General features: G+C 39.4%; 1 protein-coding gene across 1 annotated transcript in view; it reads left to right on the forward strand.

Annotated features, from left to right (window-relative positions):
* Positions 1 to 27,913, forward strand: part of NYAP2 (neuronal tyrosine-phosphorylated phosphoinositide-3-kinase adaptor 2) — a 244,853-nt gene that overhangs the window by 85,267 nt on the left and 131,673 nt on the right. The gene's annotated exons all lie outside the window — the stretch shown is intronic.

Raw genomic sequence — 27,913 nt, forward strand, 5'->3', positions numbered from 1 at the left:
AGGCAGAATTAGATGTCTCTAAGATGAATTTACTCCCTTTAGACTCTGGCTTTATGTTATCTTCCAGAGGACTGTTTAAAAGCTGGACAGTGGTGGGGAGGAGCCAGAGATTATTGGTGGGAGGGGTGTGTGTGAGTCCCTGTGGTATTCATTTGTCCAGGAAAACACATATAATGTATTTAAATTCAGTCCCCTCTTACTGAATCTCACAGCCCTGCACTCAGCACAATCACAGAAAGGGCAAGATGGGTATTTTCCAAATTGCTCAAATGACTTGGGCAAAAGAGGGGAGAAGTATGCCATTACCTCAAAGAGCCTCAGAAGCCCTATGTCAGGGTTTCTCAGCATGACTGACATTCTGGACTAGATGAGTTTTTGCTGATGCAGCTGCCCTGTGTATGTTAGAATATTTGGCAGCATCCATGGCCTCTACACATTAGATGCTAGTAGCCATGCCCCCTCCCCCTGGCGTGACAATCAGAACTATCTCTAGACATTGCCAAATGTCTCCTTGTTGGGGGCAGGGGAGGGGGGTGGTAACACTGCCCCCACCTCTCTCCTACCCCCATTTGGTGAGAACTAGCATCCTGCGGAATTCCCTTTATCACTTTCTCCTTATTATGAGGCCACCCACCCTTGAGCAACGTGCATGGTGACCTGGCTGGAATAGCCATTATCTGCCAAGCCTTCCTTCTCCTGGCTATTATTTTAGAACAAGTGTGATGAAAATGAGGAGACCCAGATTTTTTAGAAGCTTGGCTGCTCTGCTTGGAAAATAAATCAGCAGTGAGAGGTAGACTGTAAAACCAAGAGGGTATTCAGCACTCCTATGCTCCTGGCAACAGCGGCCTCTGAAAGAATAGCCAAGGGTGGGAGCTATAGGAGTGCATGAGCTGAAAAGAAAACTGCCAGCTATTAGTGATTCTGTAGGAGGTAAATGTTCTAAGCTTTGACGCTACTGAGAATTCTCTGAAGGCCTGTGCAAACAGCCCCGGTGTGAGGAGCAGGCAGGCGCAGGCAATGAGCCTTGCCTGCTGCTGAGCTGGGCTTATGGTATTAGGTACACTTGATCTCGGCTTCCAAATGCCACTGATTCTCTCCACGAAAAAAATTGTGTCTCATAAACAACCTCTGAAATAACCTCTGGGTTTGTTTCTGGGCATTGTTCATATAAATTCATTGTACTCACTCAAAGCAACTGTAGCTATTTTATAATGCAGAATGAGAAACCCATCAGGGCCTACTTTGTAGGTGAGTTGGCTGGAGACCATGCTCTCTTTGAGGCTCGGATAGGATATTCTCCCTTCACAGTTCAACCTCCCTGGACTCCCCTTTGGGAAAATTATCAGATACCAGCCATTAACTCCTCCTTCCTGCAGATGTGAGTTCCAGCTATTCCCTAGAATTCCCTACATTTAAACATTTTAAATGGGAAGGGTCTTTCAGTTAAGGGAACTTTAGCCAGTAGTGTGGCAGAACACCACTGGGATTGGAAAACATGACTAGCACTTTTGAAATTACAGGTAGACAAAAATCACATATTGCTGTCTGGTAATCAAGTCCAGCCAGGTGCTCCTATCTCCTCCAGTTTAGATTTTCTTGAACACCCTCTGGGGAATGAGTGGGCTTGCCCTGGCTGCACTACCCTCTCATTGGGAAGGAGAGTATTGGCATAGTCTCTGCTTTGCATCAGGAGCCAGTAAATGTTGGCCTGTCCTTTGCCACAAGCTAGTATTTGGGCAGGAAATAAATGGAGTGGACAGTGCACGTACATTAGATCTCTCAGGAACACTGGCCTTCAGACCCATGATGGCCCTCACAGCTCCCTTGGACCTCTGCTGTAGCCTCAAGCCTCCTTTCTGATTTCTAATTGGTAACTTTCTTTCTTTTTTTTTTTTCTCGTCAGAGTCTTGCTCTGTCGCCCAGGCTAGAGTGCAGTGGTGCAATCTTGGCTAACTGCAACTTTCACCTCCTGGGTTTAAGCGATTCTCCTGCCTCAGCCTCTTGAGTAGCTTGGATTGCAGGTGCCCACCACCACACCTGGCTAATTTTTGCATTTTTAGTAGAGACAGGGTTTCACCATGTTGGCTAGGTTGTTCTTGAACTCCTGACCTCAAGTGATCCACCTGCCTCAGCCTCCCAAAGTGCTGGGATTGCAGGCGTGAGCCACCATGCCCAGTCAACTTTCAACCTGATAGATTTTATTTAGGAATTTTGAATTAGATTTTACTTAGGAATTTTGAATTAGCTTTGCTAGACCAGCTTTATCCACAAAACATAGACATAGTATTTATTTATGGGGATGTCTGTTCATAGATATATAGATATATTTCAGCAGTCACTATTTTCTATCCCCCTTCTGATATCCTCCACCCACACCCACATACAGAGTATTAATTGTATAGGTGGCATTTCCAAGTTTTATTGGTGTTAACCAAATCCTCTATTAGCTTTCTCTGTGTGTGATGGCACATCTGTTCATGGCATTGAGTGAAGCTTAGCTGACATTCCCAAAGTGCTTGGTATAAGAGGAAAGCAAAAGGTCCATCTGGGGCTAGAAAAGAAAATTTGGGCTCAGCATTCACAAAGTTCTCTTTGTTCTCCTAGGAAGTTTCTTCTGACCCATATCCACTGATCATCATATAGACTAAATCAAAATTTATGTATTTCCTTTGCATAATCCTGCTGCTGCTTAGAAAAAGGAATGACAGAAAAATCTTAATCATTCTCCCACAGAGCTTGAAGGCGAACAAACATGCTTGGCAGCTTATGCCTAATGAAGTCATGAGTGCCAGGAAAAGAATGATAATCCTTAACCTTTAAAAATAAAATAAAACAGATTTTGTTTATTTAACTTAAGGAAAAAGTTAGACTGCTCATTTTATAAGCCAATCACATAAACATAACAGAATCCTTATTTCATCTGTTTTATATGACTTTTCTTTTTTTTTCTTTTTTTTTAAATACAGAGTGTTACTCTGTCACCCAGACTGGAGTGCAGCGGTGTGATCTTGGCTCACTGTAACCTCCGACTCCTGGGTTCAAGCAAGTCTCATGCCTCAGCCTCCCAAGTAGTTGAGATTACAGGCATGCACCACCACGCCCAGCTAATTTTTGTACTTTTAGTAGAGACAGGGTTTTGCCATGTTGGCCAGGCTGGTTTCAAACTCCCAGTCTCAAGTGATCCACCCACCTTGGCCTCCCAAAGTACTGGGATTATAGGCATGAGCCACTGCACCCAGCCTTTGATAGGATTTTTATTTCCCAAACTTTCTGAATAGGTGGGTTGCCCTTTGGCTTCTAAAAGACACTCTTTTGGGACAGACTTTAGACAGTTTCCACAGTCTACAGAACCAAGTCATGAAATGAATTCTTCTACAATGGTTGGTGAGTTTGATTTTATCAGTAATATCGAAATAGGGACTTCCTTTCAAGAACAAATGTGCCTAAAACCGCATAGTAAATAGGGAAGTATGCCACCCAGGTAAGGAAATGAACGCTTAACAGCACAGCTTTGCTAAGAATCCAGGCAGAAGAACTGCTCCAACTTCGTCTGCAAAATGATTTCATGACTGATGTCAATGCTCAACTGAAATAATAGGTTTTGCTCACTCAGCAGCACATTTTACTCCAAAGTCTGCATCATACTTATATTTTTATAAAAGATTTTCTCATATATATGAGGCTCCCCTTTTTCCTTTTTTTTTTTTTTGGAGAGAGTCTTGTTCTGTCACCCAGGCTGGAATGCAGTGATACCATCTTGGCTCACTGCAATCTTTGCCTCCTGGGTTCAAGCAATTCTCCTGCCTCAGCCTCCCAAGTAGCTGGGATTACAGGTGCCTGCCACCACACCTGGCTACTTTTTTTTTTTGTATTTTTAGTAGAGACGGAGTTTCGCCATGTTGGCCAGGGTGGTCTTGAACTCCTGACCTCAGGTGATCTGCCTGCCTCGGCCTCCCAAACGGTTGGGATTACAGGCGTGAGCCACTGTGCCCAGTCTCCCCTTTTTCTACGATTCACCTGTAGCTGGTAATTAATCATAAAAAAAGACAATAGATTCCTGTTTTCCTTTCTTACTAAAAGTCTAATAATTTATTTCCCCTTTGGGAGAGGAAACAAGTACCACCTTTTGCCATATTCTGAAATACCCAACTTTCTCTAGTAATCCGGAGTCACATGGCTAGGATGGGGGTGTGTAAGCCAACAGGGTATCCTAAGCCTGAAAGTGGGGATTGAACTCACACAGTGCAAGGATTCTCAACCCTAACTGCCAAATATAAGACCTTTGAGAATTGTCTGAACTAATACCAGCGCCCTGGAACCTTGACCCAGATCAAATAATAGATTTCTGTGGGGATGGATTTCAGCACCAGCATTTTTTAAAGTTCCCCCAGGTGGACCCAAAGTATAGCCAAGTTTGAGAACTGCTGAATTACAAGCTCATTTCCCAAAGGGTGTTCACAGCTCTGTGAGATTCCTGGAAAAACGGTTTGAGAAACAATGCAAACTGTGAAAGGTTCTTAGATGTCCCCCAATGCACTTTCTCATATTGTTCATCCAAGTGATCTGCAGTTAAGAAACCACCTGAACCGTGTTTGACTTGACTATGCATCTCCTTTAATTCACATCTTGCCGATTAGAGGAGCTTCAATTTGTCAGAGCACTTCAGAAAATACTGAACTAAATACTCTAGGGAATTTGGGCACCTTCTAGCTCTGAGACTCAATTTCCATCCCATTCTGTTCTCTTCTATACTATTCCACATGCAGTGTTGTCCCAAAGGTATTCCTTTGATTACTTACAACATAAAGACTCTTGTTTGACTCCCTTAGCAGCAACACGAGACTCATAATCATTATCCTTTTAAGAAAAATGTCAAGGTATCTTCATGAAGGATGCTGTGGAGCATCAATATAACATGCATTTTTGTAAGTAAAGAGAAAGACCAGCTTTGAGAAAGACTGGGGATTTTCCTTATAGATGTAAATATGTCTGCTTGACTCTCTTTATAAATTAAATTTTACAAGTAGCAGCTTCTGTTCTACAGCAAGGCCTTCTGGGTAAGGAAAATGATAGGGAGACTGAGGAAGAGATGTAGCTTAAGAGGATTAGGCAATCCAAATCCAGGATTTGCTAAGCCAGAAACTAGAAGGGAGCCTCTGCAGGGCTGATTCAGAGAGGAACCTGACAGGGCATGGGGCCTGATGAGACATATTGCAATCAATGTAAATTAAAACTTCGATGTGCCTTTGTCTTTTCTAAAATGCAGAGTTGCTAAACATTGTCTTAAACTTGGCTATTAGTTTCCACAACCTGAATACTGCTGAGTATTTGTGTGTAGAGTTGCACAAGTCATGGCTGTTAAAAGATGTTGCTTCTCAGATTGGCCCACCTGCATGGAGCATTACACTCTTGACTGCTGTGATGGGATTTTTCATTTGTTCCGTTATTTAACCAGTGTTTCCTGAAGGTGTTCACATTCTAAGCAGTGCCCTAGATGACGGAGACAGAGTGGGAACCAAGATGGACAAGCCCTAGGGTCTTCTGAATCCCATTCAGCCTGTCTAATATCCCTTCCTAATAATGCCTGAAGAGTTCTTGACACAGGACTTTAAAAAGGCAGAAAAGAAAAAAGTTTAAATTAAATTCCTGGCTACAGAAGGGGAATTGCCTATAGTTTATTACCTTAAGCTTAATTACATGAGCAATAAATGATATATTATATGAAAAACAGTGCAAGAATGAAATTTTGAACAACTTGCTCTTTAAAGAGTTAGTGAATTCCTTAGCCTGGTTGAGGTGAGAGGAAGTGTCCCATTGCTTGTCAAACCTATGTCTCCATCATTAGGCTCCTGGGTCCTACCACCTTTTATTATTCACAAATCATGTTTTGTGTTGACTACAATCATCTCGCCCTACCTATCTTAAATTTTTATTTTATTATGGATTCTAAATCAGAATTTAAGTGTCTGAATTTGCAATTTCTCAGCAATTTCTTGAAATCTAGATTTAAATATAGAGTCTTCATCAAATATATCTCTATAGTTTTTACGACAATGGTTCGCCTTTGGAAAGAACTTGGTACTATTTCCCTTCCTCCAATACGTATGTTGCAAAACTGTATGCCACAGATGGCTTCTCTCTAGTGGGCTGGACTGGGGGTCTTTACTCTGCAGTCAGTGACATTTCAAGTCATGAGAGATGCTAACAGCCTTGACTTTTGGCAGGAGACATTTCCAGATTGGATATGATCTCAGAAAAGTTTGCCCTCTCTACAAAAGTCATTGATTGCGTGATCCTTCATATAAAGCAATAAGATTCTCCAGACTGTAAAAGCTTGTGGTTTAACCATTTAGTGTAGTTTATTTTCATTATGCATTGGCTGGACAGTCTCCAGTAATGAAAGACTTAAAAAACCTATACCCTTTCTGGCTAAGAAACCAGGAGATGATGAGCAGGTATAGAGGAGGTGGCAGCAGCGGTGGTATGACCCAAGGGGTATGGGCTGAGTCAAGGGCCTGGGTAGAACAGATCAAAGGCAGAGACTTGAACTTGAGTGCTTAAGGCCAGAAGAAGATCCATGTGCCCTTTCACGTGTTGGCTGCCCCGTAGCCCGTGGGGCCGGTGTGTGATTGGAACAGCAAAGGCCCATGTGTACTGGTGACTGTTCCTTTGACTGTTGATGGTAGGAAGCATCGGTGTCAGAACCATCAGAGATAACACTGTTCTAACCAAGCCATCTTGTCAAGAAGTCTATTTACATCCTAAGACTCTACACTTAGAATATATTTTTTTTCTTTTAAAGAATTCCCTTGTGTCCTGTCCTAAAACTGCACAACTCTGGGGATAGGTGGGCCTGCTTCAAAACCAACGTTGGTTCCAAGCTATGAGAACTTAGACCAGTTAGTTAAGCTCCTTGCAATTCATCTTTCCATTTGCAAAACACAGACATGATAATAAACTTATCACATAGGTAAGAAATGTATTTGGCATAAATATAAAGGGCTTTGATAATTTAGGTGTTATTTCCATAATGTTTGTCTTACTCTATTCTTGCATTGATGTAAAGAAATACCTGAGGTGGGGTAATTTATAAAGAAAAGAAGTTTAATTGGCTCACAGTTCTGCAGGTTGTACAAGCATGGCCCTGACATTTGGTTGGCTTCTGGGGAGGCCTCAGGAAGCATTTACTCATGGCAGAAGGCAAAATTGGGGCAGAAGTATTGCATGGTGAGACAGGGAGCAAGAGAGGGAGAAGGGGAGGATGCCACATACTTTTAACAACCAGATCTCATGAGAAGTTATTTATTATGAGGACAAGACCAAGCCATGAGGGATCTGCCTCTACGATCCAAATACCTCCTATGAGGCCCCACATCCAAGACTGGAAATTACACCTCAACATGAGATTTAGAGGGGAGATTCAAACTATATCAGTATATCCTGCCAGAGTAAAGTGGGCTCTGCTGATATAACATCTTTTATAGCAACATTTTTTTTTTTTTTTTTGAGACAGGGTCTCACTGTCACCCAGGCTGGAGTGCAGTGGCACCATCTCAGCTCACTGCAGCCTTACCTTCCAGTTTCAAGGATCCTTCTGCCACAGCCCCAACAAATAGCTGGGACTACAGGTGTGCGCCACACCACCTGGCTAATTTTTGTATTTGTTGTAAAGATGAGGGTCTTGCCATGTTGCCCAGGCTGGTCTCAAACTCCTGAGCTTAAGAGATCTGCCTACATCTGCCTCCCAAAGTGCTAGGATTATAAGTGTGAGCTACCACACCTGGTGTGTAGCAACTTTCATGTTTTTTAAAAAGTCTGTTTTAAATGCATTCCCAAAGCCTATGTTAGTGAATAGTGATGTTGCCATTCACTGCCTCAGCAAGAAGCATGGCTGTTACAGGGTCACGAATGGGGGTTTGCTTAGTCATTTTTATCTAACATGTACAGGGTGACCAACATAAGGAAAAATGGGAGATTTTACAGAAATGTGTGGATTTCCATAGTTTCTCAAAACACTTGGTAGAGTTGTTTTTCTGACTGGAGATTGACAAGGAAACTCAGTGTCTCTACCACCACTGCCTTGGTCTAAGTCACCGGTGGCTCTCACCTGCATTCGTGCATTTGTGCAATTGCTTCCTAATTGACTTCTCAGCCTCTGATCTCGCTTCCCACTCCTGTTATTAACCTGAAATGTAGTTCATACCATGTCACTATTTTATTCAAAATGAATGAAAAGTTTAACAATGACCTTTATAGGGAAAAAGAAAAAAGACTTTATTAGTGGCATTTGCTGATTTCCGCGGTGGAAATATTTCACAGTGGTTGATTTTAAGCTACCAATGTGAAGTCATGTCAGAGTTGGAAAGACGTGCACAAGCAGCTCTGCCAACCCATTGTAATCCAACCTCAGTACAGAACTAAAAGTCTCCCCAATGACTTCTTGAATCACTCAAAGTAAGGTTCCTACAATGACCATGGGTCAAGTCAATGCCCATGAGATTTCCAATTACCTCTTATCTCACCTCCAATGCTGCACTCTTCTCTCTTGTTTCATGCTCTTTACTACTTAGTTATTTTGTAAAATAGGAATGTGTCTGTAGCAACACATCACATAAAAATGTATGACAGCATTAAGAGCTCTTAAGAAGAAAAATATTTTATAAATCCAAGTTGGTGGGAACACTGGCAGTTCCCTAATGTGACACATAGATCACTGTCCTTCACTGAGCAAGACAAATTACTCAATGACTGTCTCCCTACAAAACTGGATGTGGGGATTTACAAGATCAAGGCTTCTGTCACCTGATTTACTGTGAATAGCCTTGATACCTCTGCAGGGAAATGGGAAGTATTACTTTGGTTGACTTCGAAGATGACTTAATAAGGCAAGAATGAATCAGTTGCCATGTGTATTTAGTCACATCCAGTCCCATTCACTGTATAGGTCCAGTTACTAATGCTTTACCACAAGTTCTGCTGGATTCACCTTCTCATCCCCATTTGGCATTCATTTCTGCTCCAGAGCCTGTCTCCTGGCTGTTAAAAGAAGATACCAGATATCAAGATATACCATTTCATTCCTCCCAGAAAATTAGATCCTAGAGAGTGTGAGACGAGAGTGTAGAAGCAAATTATTTGATTATAGGCCTTCCATATGCTTTCGTCATCTCAAGGTATGGTTTGATATTTTTATAATTTTTCTAAGCTAGGTGATATTGTCTATGGAAAGGTTGTTTACTCTTACTGTTAATGATGCTTTGAGGATTGCAGTGGAGAGGGAAAAAGAAAGAGGTGGAATAGGTTGGTGGTTGCTCGCAGTTTGTATACACAATTCAGCTGCATTTTCACCTCCATTCTTGTGGGAAGATTTGTTTGCTTGGATTTCACAAGAATGTTCAATATAAGATATGAAAAACTATAGAGCTTATGTCTGTGTTTCTTATCCTAGTATATGTAAAAACCAGTAATGAATGAACTTTATGCAAATTCTTTAAATTTGGCAAAAAGATATTCAAAACACTTTTATTTTCTTATCCTGCTGAATTAAATAGTGCTCACATAATTTTATTGCATAGAGTTTACATGTGTGCTTATTTTAATAATTTACAAGAAAATATTAGTAGGTCAATTTTTCTACCAAATACTCTTGTAAATGCCCAGAACCATGTTGAGACCTATACAGGTTAAACCTGAATATAAGAAACAGCACTGATTCCCTTTCCACCCCAAGACTTTTACTTTATTTAAAAACAAAAACTTAACATTATGAAGTGAATTTTGCAGAAAATCTATTCTATTTGTGCTTCTCAAGGGTTAAGAAAGAGAGAAGTTTAGAAAACAGCTGTCAATGAGAATAGATTGACCTCGACTGGAGGATGAATTGATTCTGGATCTTATGAGGTGAGATTTAAAGAAATGGAAAGAATATCTTCTATCAGAAGAATTCATTATTCACTCATCCTCCCTTCTAAAGGGGGTCCTCCCTATTTTTCCCTTTCATATCACTCTATTTTCTTTGTAGCATCAATCTTAATCACCTGGCTCTACCCCTAATCTCTGTGTTTTGTGGGGAGAGATAATTTGTTTTTTGTTGAATGACTAGGGCCTGGCATACTGTCTAGCACAGACAGGCCTTCAGTAGTTATGGGTTTAATTAATTAACTAATAAGTTAGATATTTGTGATTTTATGGGGCCATCAGCAAGGGATATTGGTGATTATTGTAGCAGAAAATAAGATTGAACATGTGCAGTGTTGACACATTATGTAATATTTTAAAATCAAATGCTGTTGCAAGGATTTGTTCCCTTTAAGCGTATCTTCCATAGACTGATGTTCCCTTTAAGTGTATCTTCCGTAGACTGACCTAGTACTGCTATGGAAGATAGATGAGAAGACTGTAGACCCAACCTGGTTTGCTGCTGAGGTCATCCTTGCAAATGATGACAGCCCCGCCAGCTGTGAACCTGAATTAACTGATCTTGACCTCTGCATTTGACACACCTGTGCTCATCACATTTACCACTTCAAGCATAAGCATGTTGAAGGTATATACCAGGGAGTGAGAGACGATTGATCACAAAAGTTAAGCTGCATTTAGGAAGACAAAATTTACAGCAATTGAGAAACACAGAAAAGATTGCAAGACCAAGGAACAGAAAGTTCCAAAAGAGGGTCAAAGGAGAGCTGAGGCTGAACACTAAAGGAAGCAAACTGAAAAGGCAAGTGTTAGTAGTCAAATACACAGATGCTTAAAACTGAGGTTATGGAGAGGGTGAGGTTACTGGTAATCAAAAGGTCCAGATTGTGGCCCTGAGTGTGGTGGCTATGACAGGAAAAAAAAAAAGATATAATATCTTTGGGGAGAAGATTTCAAGAAAGTGTGTGGCCAGGGAATGTGTATATATTTAACACTGCGTCTCATGCATTCCGAAATTAGCCTACAACTTACATTTTTTATCCTCCTTTTTTTAAACTAAATGGGTTGCAATGAAAATATCTTTTGGTGATTCCTACCCTGATCCAAATCCTGTATTTTCCAAGGTTTGCAAACTCTTTAAGAAAAAACTGAAACAGATGGCCACAAATGAGTTATAAATGGAAAAAACAAAAACAAAAACAATAAAGCCCCACAGAAAACCTTTGCCAAAGAATCATTAAGTTAATTGTCCTCAAGTTGAACCAGGCTTCAGTAAATAAGAAATTATTTTCAATAAGGAAGCTGTGAAGTTAAATTTCCCTGGTCCCCTTCCATGTGTACAGGAGGGTTTTATTTTAATAGCGTAGATCTTAAATTTAAATGTACTCTCAGTTAAACTGTAAACCCTGAGGGGTGTATATCTTTATTGTATAGCACTGGCTCATTGTGCTGTGTTGTGTGCAACAAATAATAGATGATAAATACTATAATGAGGCCAACTAAGATATTGCATCTATTGTAATGGAGAATTATTGTTTTATTTTTAGATGCATTGTGAGCATTAAAACTGTTGCTAATATGTTGTGATAATAGCTTTTAATTTGTTATGAATAAAGATGTGTAGGAGAAGATGAGGTTTGATCAAAGGCAAAGTTTAGCACTGGACCCTGACACCCCTTAGGACTACAGCATAAAGTGGATACTCCAAGTGCTTTCATTGACACAGAGCATTAAATTCAATTATTTTGTCTGAAGAAAACCAATCAGGGAAAGTGCAATGTTCCCGGAAAGCTATTCTAGAAAAATAGGGAGACAGGCTCCTGGCCTCTGCATGGGCAATTTTGCCATCTATATTTCAATCTATCATATTATTACATTTGGGTACATTAAGCAGATCTGCAACCTGTTGTGCATAGAGACAGCACACTGGCCACTCCATTTAGAGTAACTAATGCATCCATGCATGAGTATTTGGCTCTTGAGTATTGTCTCTAGTGATTCACATTTACATGTCACTCTGATTACATGGATGAGGGCTGGAAGCTGGGTTTTTAGAACTCTAAGGCATGACTTTTTTAATGGACTTCAAAAATGCCAGAGAGGATGCTTCTCAGCTGTATCAGTTTGCCAAGGTAGCGTGTTCAATAGAAATGTTTGTAAAATGCTATTTGTTGTTAAAATAGGAAAAACACTTCATGAATAAAACTTGACCTAGATTTATGTTTGCATTTTAATCCCACAAATATCCTGAGGGATCATGGGCTAAGGTATTACTACCTCATTGGATAAACAAATGAATCTATTTGAAAATGAATTCTCTAGTGGTCACACAATGATTTAGGAGCAGTGTTGGAAATGAAATTTTCTGTCTGGAAACAATGTACGTGTACATGCATATGTGTGTGTGATCTATAGTGTCTTTTTCTATAGACACACAGATGATAGAATTTTTTCACTTCCTGGAAAATGTATGGCTTGACTATTCAATTAGAGATACTGAGCTCAGTTCCCTTTAGAGGTTGGAAATTTCTGGATGACGTAACTTACTTATTATCTGTATTTTACTTTATCTCTTCACTTCTGTTCAAGCCAAGTCTCTATTTTAAAAAGCTTTTGGTCTTCTAGATTTATTCTATTGAAGCAAAACTTCTGTAACTCTTTAATATATACCTGGAAAGAATATAATTAACTATGTATTCTTTTTAATGTAGGTCTAAAATAATTTAAATCCATAAATATTTACATGCTAATTTTTACACTCAAAGAAGTATACTAGATGCCATGGGAGATAAAGAATCATGCACATTTTGATTTTTATCTTCAAAAATTGTATAATGTTAAGATTGTGTATAATAGCTGTAATATAAGGCAAATAGTGACAATAAAAACGGAAGTTCACTAAACAAAAGAGAGGGTATTGATGAAAGTTTAAGAAAGAAGTGACATTGGTTTAGGCCCTGAATAACCTGAGATTTTTTTTTTTCAAATGGAGATGTAGTTTGAAGGGGGAAAGACCCCAGGGGAGTGTAGGGAAGAAGAATTATGTGAGTGGATATGACAAGATAAGAAAGAAGGCTGAGCCAGATTAAGCAGAGCTTAAATTCCTTACAGAGGAACTGGACTCTTATTTTGGGTAATCCCGAAGACTTTAAAGAGGAGGATTGATGTGATCCCGTTTCTTTTTTAGGACTTTTTTTTTAGGTCAATGAATGCATTATTGCTGGGGAAAACTGAGACAAATAATCCAAGTAAGTATATAATTTAGTAGCTGGGACCAAAAGTTCATAAAAAATCTTGTAGATGGTTTGGAAAATAGGGAATAGATGTGAAATCTAGGTAGAAGAGGAAGAATTTGTTGACCATTTGAGTGTGTGTATATACAGGAAGTATATAGGTGTCAAATTTCTTGGAAGCATTTGATCTCTGTGACTGAGAGAATGATGCTTTGAAGACAAAGTTTCAATAGGGGGAAAAGCAAGATGGCGATGACATTGGTTTGGAACATGCTAATCCTGAGTGTCAAAGGAACACCCATTTGGAAATGTGCAGTATTTTGTTGGGAGGGCAAATAGACGTCTCAGAATGCAGGTAACCATGGAATATTAGATTTGAAAATCACGTGGACAGGATAGCATTGAAGTCTTAAAAATTGGTATTTGTCAAAGACAAGCACAGAAAAATCAGAAAAGGGGAAACAGAACTTTTACCTACACTGAAGCAGGAGGAGCAAGAAGAGAAGTCAGTGGAAATACCAAGTAGGAAAAATTGGAAAGATACAAAAGCAGGATGGGCCAGTATTCAGGAAGGAAATAGGACATTCCAGAAAGAAGCTGCAGTCTAGAAGACATAAAATGGCTCTAAAGGTGTTGAGAAGAACCTAGAGAAAAATGAAGAAAACTTTCTAGTTTATGCCATTAGCAAGGAAAAGGTAACTTTTTTTGTTGTTGTTGAGACTGAGTCTTGCTCTGTCCCTCAGGCTGGAGTGTAGTGGTGCCATCCGCTCACTTGTAAACTCCGCCTCCCGTATTCATGCCATTCTCCTGCCTCAGCCTCCCAAGTAGCTGGGACTAGAGGTGCCTGCCACCATGCCCAGCTAATTTTTTTGTATTTTTAGTAGAGACGGGGTTTCACAGTGTTAGCCAGGATGGTCTCGATCTCCTGACCTTGTGATCTGCCTGTCTCAGCCTCCCTAGTAACTGGGACTACAGGCGCACACCACCATGCCCGGCTAATGTTTTTTTGTATTTTTAGTAGAGATGGGGTTTCACTGTGTTAGCCAGGATGGTCTCGATCTCCTGACCTTGTGATCTGCCTGTCTCAGCCTCCCAGAGTGTTGGGATTACAGGCATGAGCCACTGCTTTAAGAAAACTATTTCGGTAGACTCTTTGGTGGTAGAAGCCAGAGTACAATAGATACACAAAGAATGTGACTTAAGAACAGTGATAAGAAGGTAAGAACCCCTTTTGAGACTTTGCCATCTTGTTCAAAGGTGCACCCCTGGCAGCAAACAATGTATTGGGCACAAAAGAGATGATCAATAGATGTTTGTGAGTTAAAGATGAATGAATGATTTAATGAATGAGAGAGAAGAAAAAAAGCAGAAGGGAAGGAGAAAGGGAGGGAGAGAGAGAAATAGAGAAAGAATTAGCTAAATATTGCTAAAGAAAGCAGTCTGAAGTGCTTAGGATTGCTGATGAGAATAATCAATGAAGAATATACTATAGAGAATAAAGTGAAAGAATAACATATGTAGAAAAATTGTTAAGAGAGATCGAGTCAGCATACCAGAGGAAAAAATACAGTTAATAATGTAGAGAAGTTGAAAGATGGAGAGGAGAAAGACCTAGGGACCTCTTATTGGAGAGCAACAATCATTTTAGTGAAATAGACTTTGAGGTGTTATTCTGAGGGACTAGGCTCAGATTTGTCAAAGCCAAGGTTTCCTAAAGCTTGTAGTCATTATGAGGTGTGTATTATGTAACTGCAGAATTATCTTAATTCTTAAGAAGGCTAAGTTTAAGTTGTGTTCATTATTTAGAAAGACATTGAATTATTTTTGGATTGATATGAAAGATGAAACAGTGGTTTATTTTTCTTCCTTGATAGTTCATTTTTCACAATGATTCTGTAAATACATGGCTAGGATTTCCATATCTGTCTGAGGTGTGTTCTTCCCTTTCATCTCCATGACTCTGTTGTAAACTGCAAAATATTTGAGACCTTAGCAGAATATTTTGCAAGAAGCATTTCACTGTGCTCAAATATTTTCAATTTCCAGGTACTTTGTATAAAGTCTTTTAGATCTCATTTTGTTCAAGAAATTTAGAGCATTATTTCAATAAATCTTAAGACACTATTATCAGAAGAAGCACATATTACAAATGTTTGGGAAGGGCGAATGCTGTAGGTTTAAGACAGAGCTGACATGAAAGGTTTTTTATCTCAGTCTTCTGATTTTGTTTGACAAATCATACCATCTCTCTGCTAGAAGGTCAATGAATAGATGGCAATATACCTGGGAGCTACAGGTTTCAAGAAAACTCATTTTTCTGGTGTGAAATTTCATGCCAGAAATAGTCTGGGGTCATACTAATCCCTTTCTTCCAATATTATGGAGAATAGAGATTTTGCAAAATGGGGTACATGTTTTGGTAGCTTTGCACCCTAAAACAGTAGTAAAAAAGGAAGCATTCAAGGGTGATGTCAGTATCTAATACTGTATCATAGATGATGGTCTGGGCTGGGAAAGTAACTAGCTGCCTTGTTACTGATAGGAAACTTTTCAGAAAAGAAAACATACTGAAATTATACTAAAGAGTATGGTATCTGCCACTTCTCTGAGTTGTTTGTCTCTTTCTCGAATCCAGGGCATGACTATACAGTTCTCACTAATAGGAACATGTGTTCTCCCTCTAGGTCCAACTTCAAACTGGCTTAAGGTTTGAGAGTATACATAACTGTGATCTCATAAGCATAGTCTAGTCTCTAGATCATAAGTCTGTGGACAAACAAGAGAGTAGCCTCTTGACTCTGGAATTCAAAATGCCACTGGTGTCAATTAAGATGTTTACAAAGTTGAAGGAGAATGGTATCTAATCCAGGGATTTGTTAAATAATGATTAATTTAGAGGTTTCTACTGTGTTATCTCAGGCAAGTAAATAATGTATAAAACAATATGAGACAGAAATATTGGTAGCCTCCACTTTGAGGTGAAGATAAAAAAAACTAAACGAATTAATGTGCCTGGGGTCACAGAACTAGTTTGTAATAGAGCTAGAATTGTATGTTCAATTTTTCAAGTTGGCCATTGGGATATCTGAAAACAACATTCCATCATATATATTTTTGTTTTAACAGTGAAAGCAGGGCCGGGCGCGGTGGCTCAAGCCTGTAATCCCAGCACTTTGGGAGGCCGAGACGGGTGGATCACGAGGTCAGGAGATCGAGACCATCCTGGCTAACACGGTGAAACCCCGTCTCTACTAAAAAATACAAAAAACTAGCCGGGCGAGGTGGCGGGCGCCTGTACTCCCAGCTACTTGGGAGGCTGAGGCCGGAGAATGGCGTGAACCTGGGAGGCGGAGCTTGCAGTGAGCTGAGATCCGGCCACTGCACTCCAGCCCGGGAGACAGAGCGAGACTCCGTCTCAAAAAACAAAAAACAAAAAACAAAAAAAACAGTGAAAGCAATTATCAGCGAATCATGCCTAAGCCTCATAGTATCATTGTAATTTTTCTTCCCAATGATAGTTTGAAAATACCTATCCCAAAATAATTCAAAAAGAAAAGTTTCTGAAACTACCTAGCGGTTTTTAATGGGTCACATCTCTCTCTGTCTCCCACTATTCCTACCCACTTTCCACTTGCTACAAACAATGCATAGTCTGTGGTCTCAAGGAGCTCGCAGACCAGTGGAGCAGATCTACTCAGAGAACACACCTAAAGGGTGTGGTAAAGGAGGCGCTATTACATGGAGGCGCGTAGAGTCCTACGGCAATGTTAAGGCAGGGACATGTTCCATTAGAGAATTCTTGAGGTCAGAAAGGGAACATGTTGCAGATGAGAACTAGCATAGAATCCAGACCTTAAAAGACCATGAGTATAACTTAAAAGTTTGGATTTTTAGTCCAAAGAAATGGAAGAGCTATCAAAGGGTTTTAATTTAGAGAGTGACATGAGCAAATCTGCATTTAGAAGGATAAATCTGGCAGCACTGTAGAGAAAGATCAGCTAAGAGGCAATTGCATTAATTTAGCCAAGAAGTGATGAGCACCTAAACCAAAGCAGAGCAGTAGAGATGGAGAGAAGGGGATTAAGCTGATCTCTGCATTCAAATTACTGGTTCCAACAGGGACAAAAATTAATGGTGTATGAGTACTCACAAACTTTTCCTTTCTCCATCATAAATTGAGAAAATGGCCACTGAAGAAGGAAATAGAGAAGAATGTCATTAAATAATGGTGTCATCCATCCTGTCGCTTAAGAAACCTGTGCGTTATTCTTGAACTATTCCCAGATATGTACGTATACATTCATTTATTTAATTGATACTTATTGGTTACTCCTTTGGGCCAAACACTGTTCCAGCCATTGGAAATACAAGACAGACAAGGTCCAATTAAGTTTTGTCCAAATACACCCATAATTTTTCAATTTCTCTAGATCCCCACTGCCTGCTCACAAATCCCTGTCTTCCCCACTTCTCTCTTCATCTGATGAAGTCTTACTCATGATCTGCATCAGCTGAAAAGCCATTTCCTCCCATGGGGCTTCCCAGCCCTTCGGTGGTTGTTAGGGCCCCGGGACTTGTTCTTCCATTGTACCTGCCTTGTACTTCCTCTGAGAGAACATCTGATCACAAGGTGTTGAAATCATAGGGGTTCAAGAGCCTGTGATTTTCTGAGGACCCTGAGCACTCTGCTCTGTTCACTGCCTGACAAACTGTAGACACCTGGATATTCTGTAAATAAATAGTGAGTAAATAAATGCCTCAAGACAGAGTTGTTTTTTCCTCCTTAAAAATTACACCTTTAGAAAGCTAAACCAGTTATTATACTTTAAACTGGCATTAAGTTAATGCCTTCTGCTTGGGAAGTTCAAGGCCATTATATGTTATTCTATAGTTCTAGTTTCTACTTCTAGGTTGAAAAAAATGAGCCACATATGGTTAGCTAAACTCATTTCTAAAAACTTGGCATGTTCTCAAACCATATTCAAAGCTTATGTCAGTTTTGAAGACACAAATAAAATATATTTTCCAGAACTTCTCCTCCTCTGGTTGAATTTTTGGAAAGATCTCCCACGATGTGGACTTCTGTAAACTGTATTTTAGTTCAATCTGAATATTATAATTTATTTTCCATATACCCTCTCTTCTTTAGGCCATGACACTTCAAGGAGTAGAAGAATCTTATGTATAGAAATGAGGGATGTTTTAATTTTAGATTCCAAAGTACCATAGATAATAACATATGTTAATCTTAAAAGCACTTGTCATGTTTTAAGTAAAAATAAGTCTCTTAAAGATGTTCCATAGAATTTGTTCTGGCTTTAATAAGCATTATATTTCTGTCCTGCCTCTTTATAAGCTCAGAACTGAAGAAAAGGAACTTTGATAGAGGTTAAAAAAAATCTCTCTACTTCCCTCTGTGACCTCCTTACTTTGTTATAATTAAGCATCACATTAATGGGCAGCAATATTAACCTCAAACTCTTGGCAATAGCACTTTGTGATAAATAAGTTGTGTGCTTGTTTTTCAAGCATAACTCCTTAGCCATGATTACCCCAAGCTCCAACATTCATAAAAATCTTAAATTATCATGGCATTTGATAGAGATAACCATAAAATCCATTCAATAGATTTAAGCAACTCTATAATTATGTCCAGCTGATAATTATGGCTTTTTTTTCCTTGACTTTTTCCTCTTTATTTGCTATCTGGATTTGGAAGTATGTTGTATGACAATACTGTCGAAGCCCTCTTACAAAAATAAACAAAGTGTATTTATATGATTAGCGTATGTTTTCCCTCGTGGTGCTCTAGGGTGGAAACTTATTAAAAATGCGTATTTGATGACTGGGAATGGAAAGATAAAAATTGATACAGAGTTAGATAAGTCAGGAAGGAAGGGGAGGTAAATTAATATTTGTCCAGGCTCCTGTCATAGTACACTCAGGCTGCTAGGGTAAATACCACAGACATTTATTTCACACAGTTCTGGAAGCTGGGAAGTCCAAGATCGAGCTGATGGCAGATGCAGTGTCTGGTGAGGTCCTGCTCCCTGGTTCATTGACGGCTGTTTTCTCTGTGTCCTCACACCATAGAAGGGGTAAGAGAAATCTCTGTGGTCTCTTTAATGAGGACCCTAATTTCATTCAAGAGGGTTTTGTCCCCAAGACCTAATCACCTACTAAAGTCTCCATCTGCAAATACCGTCACACTGAGGATTAGGTTTCGACACATACATTTGGGGTGGGGGAAGCAGGGAGCATAAATGTTCAGTCTATAGCACGTGTACTTATATCAGCTACCTTGATAGGTTATTTTAAAATGTTTTATCTCATTTTACTTCATAACAACCCTGGAAAGTGTTTCTTTATAAAGATAAGCATAATTGAAGTTCATAAACTATGTCTTCTACCTGTAATTGGATAGCTAGTAAATAAGTTGGTTAGTTACATATCTCAAATTCTAAAATACTGAATTTTGGCAGAGGTGAAATCTCCTACCAAGGAGAAAGAACATATTTGATGTTTAAAATATTTCATTTTAGGCCAGGCACAGAGTGGCTCATGCCTGTAATCCCAGCACTTGGGAGGCTGAGGCAGGCAGATCATGAGGTCAGGAGTTTGAGACCAGCCTGGCCAACATGGTGAAACCCCATCTCTACTAAAAATACAAAAAATAGCTGGGTATAGTGGCATGAGCCTGTAATCCCAGCTACTTGGGAGGCTGAGGCAGGAGAACTGCTTGAACCTGAGAGGTGGAAGTTGCAGTGAACCGAGATGTGCCACTGCACTCCAGCCTGGGTGACACAGCAAGACTCTGTCTCGGGGTGGGGGGGGGAATAATCATCATCATCATCTTAAAATATAATATCTGAAACTAATAGAAACTGAGTCCTTTCTCTTCAGGACAGTTTTATTTTTTTTCTTGTTTTATTTTGTTTTTCTGTAACAGTTCACCACAGCAGTTAATAAAAAGATGTGTAAAAATCCCATTTTTAACACTTGACCTTCATATCCAAGAAGCATCAATAAACAGCCAGACACAGGAAATTAATGTCTGAAAAAAACTAGGAGAGTTAAAATATTAGGTGCATAAAAGTAGAAAATAGATATCATTGAGGATATGAAGTGGTGAAAATAAGTGTTTGAGCCTAAGGCAAAAAACCCACAAATTATGGTTTTGAATGAGCATGTGTGGCTCAGGGAAAACATTAAGGGCAATGGTGAGTGAACAATTTGGAAGAAAATATGAACACAGTTTAATTTTACTGAAGCCAGGTTTTCATATCCAAGTATACTGCCTGATTTAAAAACTAGATATAGGGAAAATATGTAAAGCAGTTAATTATTTTTATTCATAGTGTTAAATAGGAAGGATTTCTTCAAATAACAAAGTGGGATGCATTTGTTTGCCATGTTGTATCATCCTCAGTCTATCCCTGACACCTGTTGCATTTTCTCATAAAAGTTAGCCAATAGCTTTTATTTAGTAACTACTGTCTGCAGATTATTACATTGGTTCATTTAGGACTTTTCCCAGTACATCTGTCAGGAAACCCAAATGTAAGTGGCTTCCACAAAATGGAATTTAGTAATTGACATACCTCAACAGTTCTGGGATTATTCTAGCTGCAGACATAGTTATAGCCAGGTCTTCTTCAAGTCCTGAAGACCTGGTCCCACTTATCTTCCTTCACAATGGGAAAAAGGATGAAGCAGGTCCAGATTTCTGGCCAGTGCAGCTTCATGCGTGCCCTGGGTTCAATCTGATTGGACCACCTTGAGGCATTTGCCAGTTCCTAAAATAGTCACGGTGGCCAGGGTGATCCAACATTTGTGTAGCTGAGACTGAGCAATATGGTGGACAGAAAAGAAAAAAAAAAAAGCTTCCCTACAGAAATTTCCATTGCAAAGATAAGGGAGAATGCATCCCTGGGAAGCAAAAGTGAAATATGTCCACAAATTTTTTTAAACTAATCGTTCTATTAGGCTATCTTCAAAGTGGACTTACTTCCATTATTCATTTTTCCTTCATAAAACAAATGTGTGCTAGTGACTAGCATGGTGAGCAAGGAGACAGAATGCCTGCTCTCATGAATCTGGGGGTAAGTGAATGTGACCAGCCATTTGTACTCAAGGCCAATGGGGCTGTGGAGAGTGTGTGAACATGATGAATTGTATGACAAGTTCCATCTGCCAAAAATCAAAGCAGATGTAACTAATTATGCCTCTCTCTTTAAAGTCTGACATTGAGTTGAGGCGTATTCCTTGTCAGATAGGAAGAGGTGTTACTCGTGGCTCTTTCGATGGCCAATTTCCATGAACATAGCTCAACCTAGCTGGTCCTGATACCTAGAAAAGGCCATTATACTGGAGCAGGGATCCTTCTGGTAGGATGGGCCAGGGGGACGTTCAGTGGGCAGAACTAGGTGAGCATTTGGCTTTGAGCATCTAAAGAAAAGGCAACAGGGAGGCAGCATCAAATATAAACATTTTAAGTCATACTTTTAAGGAAGAAAGTGTAAATATTAGTTTCTTTCTACTCATTCATAGTGAAATGCCCACATGAACGATTCCAAGAGTTCACAGGTAACAGTGGCCCACCTGCCCACAGGCAAATCTCATCCTCTTCTTTACAGCTGTAACTGCCACCATTTCCCTTTCAGATGTTCCCCCACTTAATTTATGGTTGAATGCACCCTTTCCCTAATACTAGATAAATACATCTTTTTGAAAATGTAACAGAAAAAAATCCTAAATGGTTTGCAAAGTTTGCAAAGGTAGAAATATACTGGAGTATGAATCAGTTTCAGAGATAGGTTTTTGAGCTCAGCTCCAAAGTATCACTACAGAAAAGAACTATTCAAGCAAGCAAACTCCTAGGCAACCCTTCAGTTTGTATCTCAAGTTTCTAGATGTGCATAAAAGAGGATCAATGTCTTTATCTACTCATCTATCCATCATTATCTAGCTCTCAATCTACATCATTGTCATCATCATTATCTATCTGGAGTGGGATTATGTTTTTTCCCAGTGCTTGGCAAAGAAAATTCTATTACAATATATTGACAAGTTTTCCTCAAAATTGCATGCAGAAACAACACCCCTGTCACTTTTGAAGATGACGTCTCACCTCAGCAGCTCACCTTTCTCATGGATTTTGTTTATCTTCGGAAGGAAGCAGTTCTCATAAGGGAACATACAACATTAATGCAGATGGATTTCAAGAGACAACAAGACAAGGAACAAACCATGTTGATTAGCATTGTCAGAGAAATTTTGAAGTGCTTGTTTTGTACCTTTCTTTATCAGTCCTGATCAGCAGGTGCTTTGAAAAACTGATGCAAGTATTTAAGAAAGTTAATAACATGAGGAGTACAGTTGCCTAGATTATCTTGATACCTTGAGTTAAATGTAGGATTTTATTTTGACTTTCTTTGTGTGAAGTTTTCTGAGGTTACATGGTACCATATGGCATGCTTTACAGGCATGGCCTTATAATGCAAATGATTATCCTATAAGCAAAATTCAGTAAGAAAAGACTTAAATAAATGTAGGAATTTTAAGGCTAAAATTATTTGCTGCATTTTATATATCACACTGCTAAGTGCTTCATATGCAGTATATCAGGTAAATTTGATACCAGTTTGATGGGGCCATTGCCACTATTAAACAGCTAAGGAAATGGCCCCAGGGGTTCAGTAGCTAATGTTATATGGCTGCTATATAATGGCTCCGGGATAGTCTATAGCTCCATGATTCCAGTGCACAAATATCCAGGCCTCTGTACTAGCCAATAACTTGTTTGGTGGAGATATTTACAAATATTGCATCAATTACTTCTGGAAAAATAACCCTCCTTGATTTAGATATTTTACACTTTGTGTTTTGTAATGGAATAACTAACCAACACACAAGTATTTCTCACAACATTGCCTTCATTATATGAGAAAAAGCATGCTTGTTTAAATTCAGGATTATGAAACTTGTTTTTATTTTTATAACATGAGATGTGTCAGGCTTAATCTATCTTGAGTGTTGGAGTCTTATTGCAACAAGACTCTTTCTTTAGCCCACATAACTTTCACTTCCAGCCAAATATTCCTATAGTGCATTTAGCTTCTAAATCCTCAAGCCTCATTTAAATGCTCAGTCTGAAGCAGGAGAATGACCTATTTTTACAGTCATTCCTTATTTCTGGGGTCTTCCATTTGTCGTGATGCCTTCTCTCTTTCCCTGCTTCTTTGGTTTCTGAATGCCAGAGGTTGTATAAGTGTTCCCAAGTATGTCAGTTCAGGTCTCCCAGGAAGCAGACACCATGATAGAGTTAGAAGTCTGGGAGGTTTGTTGGGAAGAATGCCTGTGAAAGATAAAGAAGGAGGAAGCAGGAAGAGGCAGGACAAGCCTCAGATCACAATGCAGATCTAGCACCTGTAAAAGGAGAGAGGGAGGAAAAGCAATTGAATAAGAAGATCATCAGACTGTGGTATAGTGATGGTAAGGAAGGTCTTGACCAGTGCAATAGGGAAAGCCAGCCATAAAGGTTGCCCGAATCTGGGAAGAAGTAACCAGGTGTAAATACCTCATTGTGCTCATCCGTTGTCTAGGTGCTGCCCATGGGCAACATAGCCTCAACAAAAATGCTGCACCAGATTTGGAAGATGGCCGCTGGCAGCTGTCAGCTGACTGCTGTCCTCAAAGAAGGTCCACAGCTGCCACAGTTCACTCCCTAGACTCAGCTGATGTCCTTCTCCTGCAGGCTTGGGGAACAGTTCTCTCCTGGCTCCCTTCTGGCTCTTCTGAGGGGAAACTTGGAAGGGTGCAGTTAGGGAGATAAACTATAGCCCTCATCACTGCAGTTTGTATGGGAGCTACGACTGGTTCTCATCATCTCCCTCCTCCATCATTCATCCGAAATTCAGTGCACCTTCAGGAAGCACTTCCACTTGTCTCAATGGCTTACTTGGTGGAGAGACTAATCTCTCTTTCATGAGAAGTTGGAGCTCCTGGTAACCATAACCTTTCTGGGCCAGGATTGCTGCATGTGACCTTTCAAAGTCACATTTGGGCAAGACAGTACCAAGAGGCACCCAAGTGGATTACCTTGGTTTCACACATACTTCTCTCTGCCCCCTTGCATAAAAGCAGCCTTACCTCCTGCTGACCAGGATCAAGGATCTCTTCCACAATGGCAATGACTCTTCTGTTTTGTTTGTTTGCTTGAGAGCTAGGCTTTTGCTCTGTCGCCCAGGCTGGAATGGTGCAGTGGTATGATCATAGCCCACTGCAGCCCTGAACTCCTGAGCTCAAGCAAAGCTCCCACCTCAGTCTCCAGAGTGTCTGGGAAACAGGCGCACACCACCATGATCTGCTTCTTCTTGCCTGTTACCCACTACACAAGGGGTGTTCAAATTGCCCAAGGGGCAGCTCTAAGTTGTTGTTCAATAGGACCCTTGCTGTATCTTCTAAAAAGAGTGTGCCCTCTTTGGGGACCTGGACCTTTTAACTCTGTGTAGAGTCCAGAGTTATAGGGATTGGCAACATAAAGTACTCAATGGATCGTTGTTGTCTTGTCAGCTAACTTCATTCCTCATGGCAAGTGCTCTCTTAAGAGATCTCAGTTGCATACCATCACAGCTGCCAGGTATTTGATCTCCTACCTGTACAAGGAATATGCATCCCCATGTGTTGCCATATGACTTGCAGTACTTTCTTATTGGAGGAGAATATGTCCCCAGGCCACTGACCTCAAGCTTGACCATAAGACTGGTTTTAGTCAGTGGAGAGTGATGGGAAGATTATAAGCCACATCTGAGCAGAAGCCAGGAGAGACATTGCATAAGTTAGCTGGTGTTTTTCCCTCTCTGCCGGGAGAGAAAGTCCCAGTGGGGCTACATCCTGGGATGAAGAAGGTACGCGAAACAGAGTCACAGTTGATGTGCATTCATACAAGCAAGAAACAAACCTATGTCATTAAAAAACATTAGGGACTGGGGATTGTTTGTTACTGCAGGATAACCTAATAAGATTTGGCGAATAGGTTGTATGTTTTCTCATTTGTGATATTTTGCCTAGTATTTGCCTCTTCCTGATTGCCTCTAATTGATGTATCTACTCATTAATGGCCCTAACTATTGTTCTTAATATTTCTGGGGGGTTCTGGATTAGCTACATCTGAAACATCTGGATATAGTTTTAAAAACACAAACTCATCTTCTACACCTACAGAGATTCTGATTCAACAGGTATGATTCAATCATTGCCCTTCATATAGAGTCTGGGAATCTGTATATTTAAAAAACTCCACAGGTTCCTAGCAAATTCAGAAACTACTTGTATGCTGCATTTCACAGTCTTCAATTTTCTTTGGACTAATAATCTTTTTGGGTCTCTTGAACGTAGATGTGCCATCACCTTTACTGTTTGTCCCTAGCCTTGACTTGAATAACGGTCTTTGCATCCAAATTAGTTTTTGTCCTATTTCTTCATCTTGCATTTACAGTCTGGTCAAACTAAACTTGCAGTGGTACCTGCTAGTGCACTGAATTTCTTTTGAAAGAAATGTTAATATGTGTGTGTGTGTGTGTGTGTGTTGTAAAAGGCATATATGAACCAAAGCAGATAGAGTTAGATTAAGTTGTTGTGTGCTGTTAAAAAAGATAATTCTGAAATGAAGCAGCAGAGTAAATTATCAGTCTGGGAAAAGGTTCAGGCTCCATTTAGGTCAAAAGTAACTGAGAAATTGCTGAAACAATTATTTTTAGTAACTCTCATAAATGCCCATGTGCATTAACACATGCATAAATTTCCCCAGGTGGCTGTGTTACCAGAAATGGGATGACTGGCTAAATAAATCCTTAAAGCACCTTTTGTGCAGTGATGCAACAGAAATGAGCAAAAGACATTAGGATGAAAAATAATTGAAAGCAAAGTTAGATTACATCAAGTATATCATCTATGAGAAAGATCAAAGTCACATCATCACAAACTGAAGATAGACCTTCCTATACCAAGACTGCCCCTCACATCCACTACCCCACCCTTTCTCAAATTCTTCATTTTTCACAAACCACTCTGTTTGGATAAGCTTCTAATGTATGTCTTCATTGCCGTTCTTTAAAACACACACACACACACACAGAGAGAGAGAATAAAACACATAAAAACACTGCACTGACTTAGAATACTTTCGGCTATGATGTGAACACTGCCCCTTAGCTGTCACTTGGACTCCATTCATGCTTCTGGATACTGTTGATTTTTACTGCGCTGAAATTCCAACCACTTTTATTGCAAAGATAGTACTCCATGCTTAGTGTCTGAATATCATTGAAAATAGAAAAAAATACATATAAAATATTTTGGGTTGAGAGACAAGTTATCATTGGTATTAAAGGCCAGAATCAAGAATCTAATGCTCTCGTTAAATTCTTCCTGGCTATATCCCCAAAGGACATGTAATTGTCATAAGTCCCCAGTTGAAGAAGGGAAAGAAAATCTCATTTCTCATTATTGTTCCTAATGGAATGTTAAAATTATAACAAACATTGTAATGATAAGAAAGATATAAAATTCCATCATATTATGAAGGCAGAGCCAGCCAAAATTAGTTTTAGTAAACGAGGATCTAAATAAACTTACATGTCTGGAAAGGTAGACTCAACAAGCTTCCAAACTTCATATACTCAGAGGTACTTCTTACCATTCAAACATATCTAAGAAAATCAGTCAAATATTTTGTAATGATGTTTTTAAAACATTTTATTTACTCTTGGTGAATAACTTCATAGATAAAAAGAAACTCTAGAAAAATCTTCCTTTTAAAAGTTTACATTCACATTTGTGTCCCTTCTCTTTATAAAGGAGTCATTATTACTTAATAGCATAGACAGAGACCCAAGAGTCATTTCCTAAATAATTGCTTGAATTTCAAAATTAGAGGTGATTTCTTATATTTTAATATTTTTGTCCAAACTTTCCAGTGTGAAACTTAAGAACCTTAAATTTGGAAACTTTGCATACCCTAAGTATTTATGAAGTGCTTAGAATAAACTCAGGATCAAATGATATTTAAACTACACCTCTTTACTCAATGTTGCTGTTTTATTCTGTGTCTGATTTCTTAGAACTGTTTCTAATGTAACTGAAGATTCTGGAGGACTGAGAGTGGTTGACAATACCTTCACCAATTTAAGCAAATATTTTCTCGTCCCTCCCTCCTTTCTCCCTCCCTCTCTGCCTCTCTTCCTTTCTTCCCTTCTTTTTCCTTCCTTCCTTCCTTCTTCCCTTTCCCTCCTTTCTTTCTCTTTTCCTGCCCTCCCCTTTTCTTTCCCTTCCTGTCCTTTGCTTTTTACTTTCTCTCTTCTCTTCTACTTTTCTTTTCTCTTTTCTTTCCTTCCTTCCCTCTGTCTTTCCTTATCTTTCTTTCATTTTCTCCTTCCTTCCTCTCTCTCCCTTCCTTTTTTCTTTTCTTCTCTTTTTCTCTTTCTCTCTCTTTCTCTTTTCTTTTTTCTCCTTCCTTCTTTCACTTTCTTTCTCTTCCTTCCTTCATTTTTTCTTTCTCTCTCTTTCTTTCTTTCTTTCTTTCTTTCTTTCTTTCTTTCTTTCTTTCTTTCTTTCTTTCTTTCTTTCTCTCTCTCTCTCTCTCTCTCTTTCTTTCTTTCTTTCTTTCTTTCTTTCTTTCTCTCTCTCTCTCTCTCTCTCTCTCTCTCTCTGTCTTTCTCTCTCTTTCTTTCTTTTGTGTTTGGTAACAGAACATTTAT

This window comes from Colobus angolensis, unplaced genomic scaffold (assembly GCF_000951035.1).
Source record: "Colobus angolensis palliatus isolate OR3802 unplaced genomic scaffold, Cang.pa_1.0 Scaffold33, whole genome shotgun sequence".
Lineage (NCBI taxonomy): Eukaryota > Metazoa > Chordata > Mammalia > Primates > Cercopithecidae > Colobus > Colobus angolensis.